This window comes from Heterocephalus glaber, unplaced genomic scaffold, assembly GCF_053883595.1.
Source record: "Heterocephalus glaber isolate CG9 unplaced genomic scaffold, H.glaber_assembly_v1.0 deba00001577, whole genome shotgun sequence".
Taxonomy (NCBI): Eukaryota; Metazoa; Chordata; class Mammalia; order Rodentia; family Bathyergidae; genus Heterocephalus; species Heterocephalus glaber.
In genome coordinates, this window is record NW_028258358.1 from 4,994,952 (window position 1) to 5,003,633 (window position 8,682).

General features: G+C 33.9%; 1 pseudogene; it reads right to left on the minus strand.

Moving 5' to 3' along the window:
• Nucleotides 1-4,195: 4,195 nt before the first annotated feature.
• Nucleotides 4,196-5,295, minus strand: LOC101718771 (developmentally-regulated GTP-binding protein 1 pseudogene; annotated as a pseudogene).
• Between the last annotated feature and the right edge of the window lie 3,387 nt (nt 5,296-8,682).

Below are 8,682 nucleotides of genomic sequence, written 5' to 3' on the forward strand. Positions count from 1 at the left end.
TCTCCCTTTCGACAGTGGAATTTCCTAAAAAGATAGAGCAACTTTGTGTTTTCCACTCTCTATGCAATGGAAAAGTAAGCATGCAAGAGACTGCAGAAAATAATTTTTTTCTTAATGGCAAAAAGTAGAATGTGGACCACTGTTAGCTATTCCTTAGCAATCTTACACAGTACCTTTAAAAGGAATCCCCTATGTGATGTTTTAAAATAATTGCCTGAAATTTCTCCATTTACATATTTATATCTCAGTAAAACAGTGCAATGTAGGCCATTACCACGACAAAGGAGACAATGCACTTGGATATTGGAGACTGGTTGCTAGGTTGTGCTTGTTAGCATGCAGACCCTTGAGTGAAGAGTATATTTGCATATTCCTTTTCTTCTCCAAGATGACACACATTTCTCTTTTGCCTGCCTAATGCTATTATCGTGTTTGAACATTCTTGTCCTGGTAATTAATTTTTCACAGGTCTTTTTTTGTTTTGCTCTACTTCTTCATTCTATATTTGATACTTTAAAAATTTATGTTTATGTAATTCTGTCATTAGTTAGTGGTCTAAAACAATATTTCTTTTGTTTTTAAAAAGTCTTTTCTTTGGGCTTAAATCATCAGAGAGGAAATGTTAGGATTTGATCATGGGATACAGTGCTCTTTTAATATTTATGATTTACTTTCTTTTCTCTGCTCTTTTTTATATAGAATGTTTATTACCCTAAACATTTAGATCTTTTCTACTTACCCCAGGCAGTTTGTGCTTTCTTTTCTACTCAAAGAAAATTTGACCATTCATCAAATATAATGTATTCTAATGTCAACCATTCCATGCACAGAAAATTATTACACAAAAATGTAAGAAATGAGTCCAAACAAGAAATATGGATCTAAATATAAATTTAAGATATAAAATTGAAAGCTTACACTTTAATGAAAAAATTTTCAAAGGAAGGAATTTTTTTTTAAAAAACAAGTAAAATATTAAAAATATGAATTGTATTTTAAAAGAAAGGAATAATAAATATGTATTGTAAGACGATTTCATGGACTCTGACTCCAATGATGGAATAAGATTCATACTGATACATTCTTTTCGTTCTGAACATTTAATAGCAAGAAACTAACAAGAGAAACAAAGAGTCATAAACTTCCTGAAAAACAAGATAATTATCTTTGACCAGATTATTAGGAATTCAAAATAATAAGAGTGAAGAATACCAAACTGTTTTGCTCTGGATCTTATAGCTACCAGTTTTTTAAATTCTTACAACACTAAATACAGTAAAAATGTCCTATTTTCAAAGATTATTCCCAAGGATAAAAAGGGATTAAAAAAATGTTTTTGTTCATAGATATTTAGTGTAGATTGAGAAATCTCAACACTAAAGAATATTTCTTGAGATAAAGAAGAAATGGTGGAATTGCAGAAATCAGTATCATTGATTTCTTAGAGAAATCCAAATAATATAGGTCAAATACCGTACCAATATGAATAAATAAAATATGTCAAACATGTAATAGCTATGAATCATCAAGAATAGAGGAAGTATTTTGAAGGCTATACAGAGGAGAAAAAAACAAATTGCCTCCAAAGAAAAATATTTGACAGATAATTTTAATACAAGTAGCACATACCAGGAAAAAACAGAATTGAATCTACTTTTTTAGAAGAAATATCTCCTCAGAATTCCATAGCCTCCATGATTTTCTTCTTTCTTTACTTCCATAGAAATGAGCACAGAAAATGTATATGTTAATCCCTGCTATGCGCAAAATTCAGTTTCAACTCTGAAAAAAATGACAGATTTTATAATTTGATTAGACATGAGTGTGGGTGTTTATAAGTGAAACTTTCAAATGGTGAGTAACATGTACCTGTGAAACTGCCCAATAGTTCTTGCCTTGCTCCTGCTTAAGCCTAAATGGTAGATGACAATTTGCTTTGGGGTTTTATCACTCAAATTAGTAGAGACATAAAAGAGATGCCAAGGTTATATTATACTTTCTACATGTCATGAGACCTACAAATGAACACTGTATTATATCTGAAGAAAGCAATATTTATATGAAAATGTCATTTGAGGTAAAAAAAATATATATGTATGTGACATAGATGCTCTTTTTTTGTTGTCTTGATAATTTGCTGGATTCTCTCAGGAGGTAAAATATTTCCTGGACTTGTAAGACTGATTTATTGGAAATACAGTAAAGAAAATTCATAAATCTGTTACTCTTAAAGTCTAATCTTTAAATTACTTGCACCTGAAACTCTATAGATCCAAAGTCTGAGTCAACCCACCAAACAAAATACCATGAACACCTGACAATCTTGCTTATGACCAAAGGAATATAGAATAAAGAAGAGAATACAAAAGTTATAAATACCAGATATCACTGTACCAGTTCTAGAACCAAGAACTTCAATGGCTAACTGCATCATTCCTATTTCAGTGGGAATATGTTCTTGTATATATTAGAAAGGGTTTTTTTTCCTCCCTTATCTCAATCTTTTGCCATCTCCATAATGCAATATATCTTAATAGTAGTTGAATGTATATCTTAGAAAATAATTTATTGATAATATTAAAGAGAAATTTGACTCAGCATGAAAAATGAACATTATTAAGGTACATAAAGAAATGGTATATACTCCTCTAAGAGACTTTTTATCAGAAGAATGTGTCAATATCAATTTAATTGCTAAAACATTAATTAAAGAGTATGATAGTTTGAAATAATAAAAGAATCTAAGAAAAATCCAAAGAACAAAACCAGAAATATATATATATATGCCACCTCTGCTTAACAAATAAAACTAATAAAATCACTAAAAACAGACGACAAACTACAGTTATAAATGTTTGATTTAAACATACCTCCACAAGATAACTGCACACAGAAAATCAGAAAATATAGATAAGATTGGAAGCCCAAACTTAATCCAGTTACTACCAATAACTATACATTGAATCTTGCACACACCCCCCGAAAAAAAGAGAATATAGGACTTTTAAGAAGACATGAAATTTCTAAAAGTTTACTCATTTGATAAGAATGTTTCAATTTTTTCTGCAAACACATTATGTGAGTTGCCTTTCAAGTAAATCACAAAACTAAAAAATTTTCATGAATTTTAAAACATTAATTTATCATAAATATCTCTAATGTGAAAAAATGTATTCTCAATGGAACTTACAAAATTGAACAACAAAACTCTTTGAAGTCACATAAGACAATACAAATAGAGATATAAAGATATTTAATTTCTTAAATGAAAGCCGAGTGAATTAAAATTTAGTTTAAAGTAGAGAAACAAAGAAAAATAAATATAGATATTTATACCATAATTAGAGAATTGAGTAAGGGCTATGTTTATTACAGACAATAAAACATCTTCAGTTCAAATTTTATTTAAATTCTATTTTAAAATCTCAAAAACAAACTTTCTGCAAATGTATAATGTATCTTTTCTGTTTATTGATTTTTTTTTTGCCCTAAATATTTATGTCAGTTATTATGCTAAGCAGTTTACAAATGATGGACTCCCTTAGTAGTAACAGTTATCACTTTGGAAGGTGTTATTAATATCCCCATGTTACATGAAGAAACAGAGGATCATAAGGATGGTATAACTTGTTCAGGGTTCCACAGCTTATCAGAGATAGATCTGCCCATTCAAACCCCAATCTTCCTGTTCACAGTTATTTACTCAATTGCTATACTATATCATCTCCCAAAATGGAAGCCTTGTAGGGAATAATAATGTACATCAAGTCCTCCTCTTTCCAGTATCATGTGAAACAGATCATCTAAAAGGACTGAAAGCCACATGCAGTTGGAAGGGTCTCCCATCACAAATAATCAAATAAGATGTTATATGTTACATTTTTATCCATTTCACACTGAAGACCAAGCTACAAAGTACTCTTTCTGCAATTGCTTCACTGTACATTGTTCATTCAGCCCATCCCAAAACAAATCTGACAAGGACACATGAATTGCACATAGTGAACAGGCCTACTAGGTCTTTTATGTGGTTCAACATAGAAGGTGACACCACAGTAAAATAAAGTGAAGTTCCAGTTTGGGTGCCTCCATTTCCCACCCCTCTATCCTGATTCAGTGCCTGCAAAAAAGTAGGGTGCTTAGTCATGGGAAAAGCCACTGTGGTTGGCCAGGTAGATGGGGGAGGGGGAGGGTTTCATTTCTTCACAATCTAAATGACATCCTTGTCCTCCAACATATGGTCTTTACCCACTTTCTGAGGATTGTGCTTCACAGAGAGACCCCAGACCAGAGCATATTTAAATTCTTTGATAAGATTTTTGTGAATCTTCATTCAGAAATCCTCCACAGTGTTCCTGGAGTAAGGCAGCACCATGGGAGATGTGTAATCTGGTAATTGGCCTTTGGGTTTGGTGTAGATTCTCTCTAGATTCAGATAGTCCCAGATCTTTTCCAACAAGTCATCAAAATTCCAGCAGTGATGGGCAGAGATGGGTACACAGTGTGGCACCTTATAGATGATGTCCAATTCCTCAATAGAGGTCTGGTCAATCTTGTTTAATACATAGATACAAGGGATATACACTCTGTTTCCTTCCACCACATCAATGAAGTCATCAGCTGTGGCATCATCGTGCAAAGTTACATCGGCATTATGAGTTTTGTATTCAGCCAGAAAGTTCTTCACAGTTTCAGGACCCAGCTCACTCTGGGGGCAAGTCGCTGTGAGATTAATGCCTCCCTTGTCTTTCTTCTTAAAGCCGATGTTAGGAGGTTTGCTATTCAAGTGAATGCCAAAGCCTTCCAGCTCATTTTCAATTATCTTCTTGTGTCCCAAGGCTTTCAGGACATCCAGAACGATCAGGATCAAATCACATGTATGAGCCACTGCAATGACTTGACGACCTCTACCTTTCCCATCCTTGGCACCTTCAATGATACCTGGGAGATCTAGGAGCTGGATCTTGGCACCTTTGTATCTGATGACACCAGGCACAGTAGTCTGAGTAGTGAACTCATAGGCTGCCACCTCAGAATATACTCCTGCCAGGTTACTCAGCAGTGTTGACTTCCCCACAGATGGAAAGCCCACAAACACAATTCAAGCATCACCTGTCTTGGCCACATCAAAACCTTCTCCTGGCCCACCACCACCACCTTTTGGTGTAATGAACTCTCTATGAACCTTAGCAAGCCAAGCCTTAAGTAGCCCTAGGTGATGTGCCATGGCCTTGTTCTTTTGAGTCCGTGCCATCTCGCTTCAATCTCTGCAATCTTTGCTAAAATGCTGCTCATGGTGGTGCGTCCCAGGGAACACAGTAGCCTCCACACTAGCTGTCTCCCCTCAATCACCACACTCTGGGCAAGCCAATGCCACCAGGGGCTATAACAGTGTGCAGAAGAAAGAGGAAGAATTTTAAAGTATCTGGCAGCAAGCATAGTGTATGACCTTAACCAAACTTTAAGCCCGCAAAACTGTCTTTCAAATGGATGAACTACTCAGATACTAGAGTGTAGCTAAAAGAACACAATGTAAAGAAAGAAGATGAGACTTTCTATGAATTTGGAGAAGATATCGCAGAAGCTCCTGAGACACTGATGACAGATACCATTAACAAATGAATCTTGCTGTGTTAATTTACTCTTCAGATCAAGTCCTATATATAACCATGTTTTGGGGATCCATGCCTTACTGAATCAGTCCATGTTTTGATGCCCAGTGTCACTGACATTGTGGGAAGCTTCAGTGTGTATCTGAGATAATAAGGAAATGCTGGCAGGTTATAAAAGAGAAAGTATTGACCCCACACCCTACTACAAATATACAGATCAGAGAAAATATGATACATGTCCTCATAGAGGATATGGCTTGGACTTGGTAAGCTTCCTAACTTGGATACTAAATAAAAATAAATTTTTTCCAGAACTGCAAGACATAATTGGTTCCTCTGAAATGTGAAGAAAAGAACACAATTCAAGAAAAGAACAGACTGCCTCTTTATGAAAAGACAAAAGGTAAAAATCTTCTCTTTTCTGTTCCATCATTGTAAAACTGTTTCTGTTTTCTCTTTCTATGTTTTTATTTCCATTACCACAAAATACCAAGAGCTAGCTACACTAGAACACATCTCTGAGGAATAGACATTTCCTAGGAAAGACTCCATACTAGTAATAAATCTACCTAATGTAAGAAACTTACATGCATCAACACAGAAAACAAATTACAATTTTAAAAATAGAAAATGACAAGACACAGAAGCAAAATGCAACTTCAGACTTCTAGCCCACCCAGGACAAATCCAGGGGACAATTAGTGAAAATCAGAAGGCACCCACTGGAATTTTCTGGAATGATAGCAGTAGAAGTAAATAAACAGATGAATGAGGATATAGACAAAATTACAGAACAAATAATCAGGTTAAAATTAGTTGACAATCATAATAAAAGACCTGCTCAGCAAATTTAGAAGACATAGATTTAAAAAAAGTAGAAGAGCTTAGGAAAATAATGGAAATCAGAAATGCCCAACATAGGAAAGAAATGGAATACACGAAACACATTCAAACAGATACTAAAGAAATTTAAAATTCCATTGAAAGTTTGCAAAGCTGAATGAATAAAACTGAAAAAAAACACATAAGACTAGCACAAGATTGCTGTTAGCAATCACAAAAAAAAAGATCTCTTAAAAATAGCCAGGACCATGAGAAAACCATCCAAGAACTGCAAGATGATGCAAAAAAGAACAACATAAGGTTGATCAGAGTCAATGAAAAAGCAGGAGTCAGCACAAAGGACAAAATTAACCTATTTACAGATATAATGGCTGAAAACTTCTCAAGCATGGAAAAAGAATCGGCCATATAGATAAGTGAGACATATACAGCTTCAATCAGCCATGACTAAAATAAATCTGCACCAATGCATGTAGTAATCAAGATCCAAGAAATTCACCACAGGAACAGAACATTGAAATCTGTTAGAAAAAAAGAAACAAATCACCTATAAAAGAAAGCCCATTAGAATCACAACAGACTTCTCAACACAAACCCCTAAGTGGAGAAGAGGTTGGAGTGAACTAATTCAAGTCCTGAAAGAAAATAACCTCCAACCTAGATTAATGTACCCTGCACAACTATCTTTCAGAATGAGTGGAGAAATAAGATCTTTAGCTGACAAAGAAGAACTGAAGAAATTCATGACCACCAAATCAGCTCTATAAAATGTTCTGAAGGATATTTTAGAGAGAGATAGCAAGATTACAATTCCAAGAATGACAATAGAAAGAAGCCACCAGGGAAGGCAAGCAATTAAACTGAGGGGAAAGACAGGAAACCAACAAAAACAAAATAGTATGACAAGGGTAAGCCAATACATATTAGTAATAATCATTGATGTAAATGGTCTTAATTCAGCAATCAAAAGAAACAAACTGGCAGAATGGATTAAGAAACAATATCCAACATTTTGCTGCATATAGGAAACACATTTATCTCAAAAAGGAATTCATAGACTGAAGATCAAAGGATGAAAATAATACTTCATGCAACAGGAATATGAAAAAAATCAGGGGTAGCTATTCTATTTGCAGACAAAGTGAACTTCAAGCCAAGATTGATCAAAAGAGACAAAGAAGGTCATTACATTCTTGATAATGGAAAACTTCAAGAAGCAGAGATAACAACCATAAATATATATACACCAAATAAGGCACATTAAACTTTATAGAACAAATATTAACAGACATGAAATATCAAATAATCACTAGAGCAGTTGTAATGGGGCACCTCAATACCCCACGGTCACAAATATACAGATCAAGTAGACAAAAAATCAAGAAAGAAGTATTAGAACTGAACCAAACCTGTGAACAAATTGACCTAGTAGATGTTTTCAAACTGTTACATCTTACAGCATCAGAATAAACATTCTTCTTAGCTGTGCACAGGATATTCTCCAAAATAGATCACATACTAGCCCATAGAACAAGCTTAAGTAAGTGCAAAGAAATTGAAATTATCTCATGCCTATTATCATGAAATTGGAAATTAATGACAAAAGAAACCACAAAAACTTCATAAACAAACAGAAATTAAAAGCACTCTCCTCAACAACCAATGAGTTATAGATGAAAGTAAAAAAGAAATTATATAGTTTCTACAATTAAACAATAGTATCAGTACAATATACTGGAAATTTTGTGTCACAATCAAAGCTGCCCTATCAGGGAAATATTTAGTGGTGCTGAACACTCACATCAGGTAAACAGACATCAAATAAACAACCTAAAGTTGATCCTCAAACTTCTAGAAAAAGAAGAACAAGTCAGGACCAATGCTCAAAGGATGGAGGAAGTATAAAGAGTAGAGGAGAAATTATTGCAATTAGGTCTAAGAAAACCATACAAAGAGTCAATGAATTGAAGAATGTGTTCTTTGAAAGATTAAATAAAATTGACAAAGCCTTATACAACCTTCTCGAAAGAAGGAAAAAAAAGACGCAAATCCATGCAATTAGGAATTAAAAGGGTGAAATCACAATGGACCCTGCAAAATCCAGAACATCATCAGCATCTATTTCAAGAAAATTTATTCTAATATGATAGAAAATACAGAAGAAATGGACAGATTCTTAGATACATACCAATTACCAAAGCTGAATCAAGAAGATATAAAAATTCTA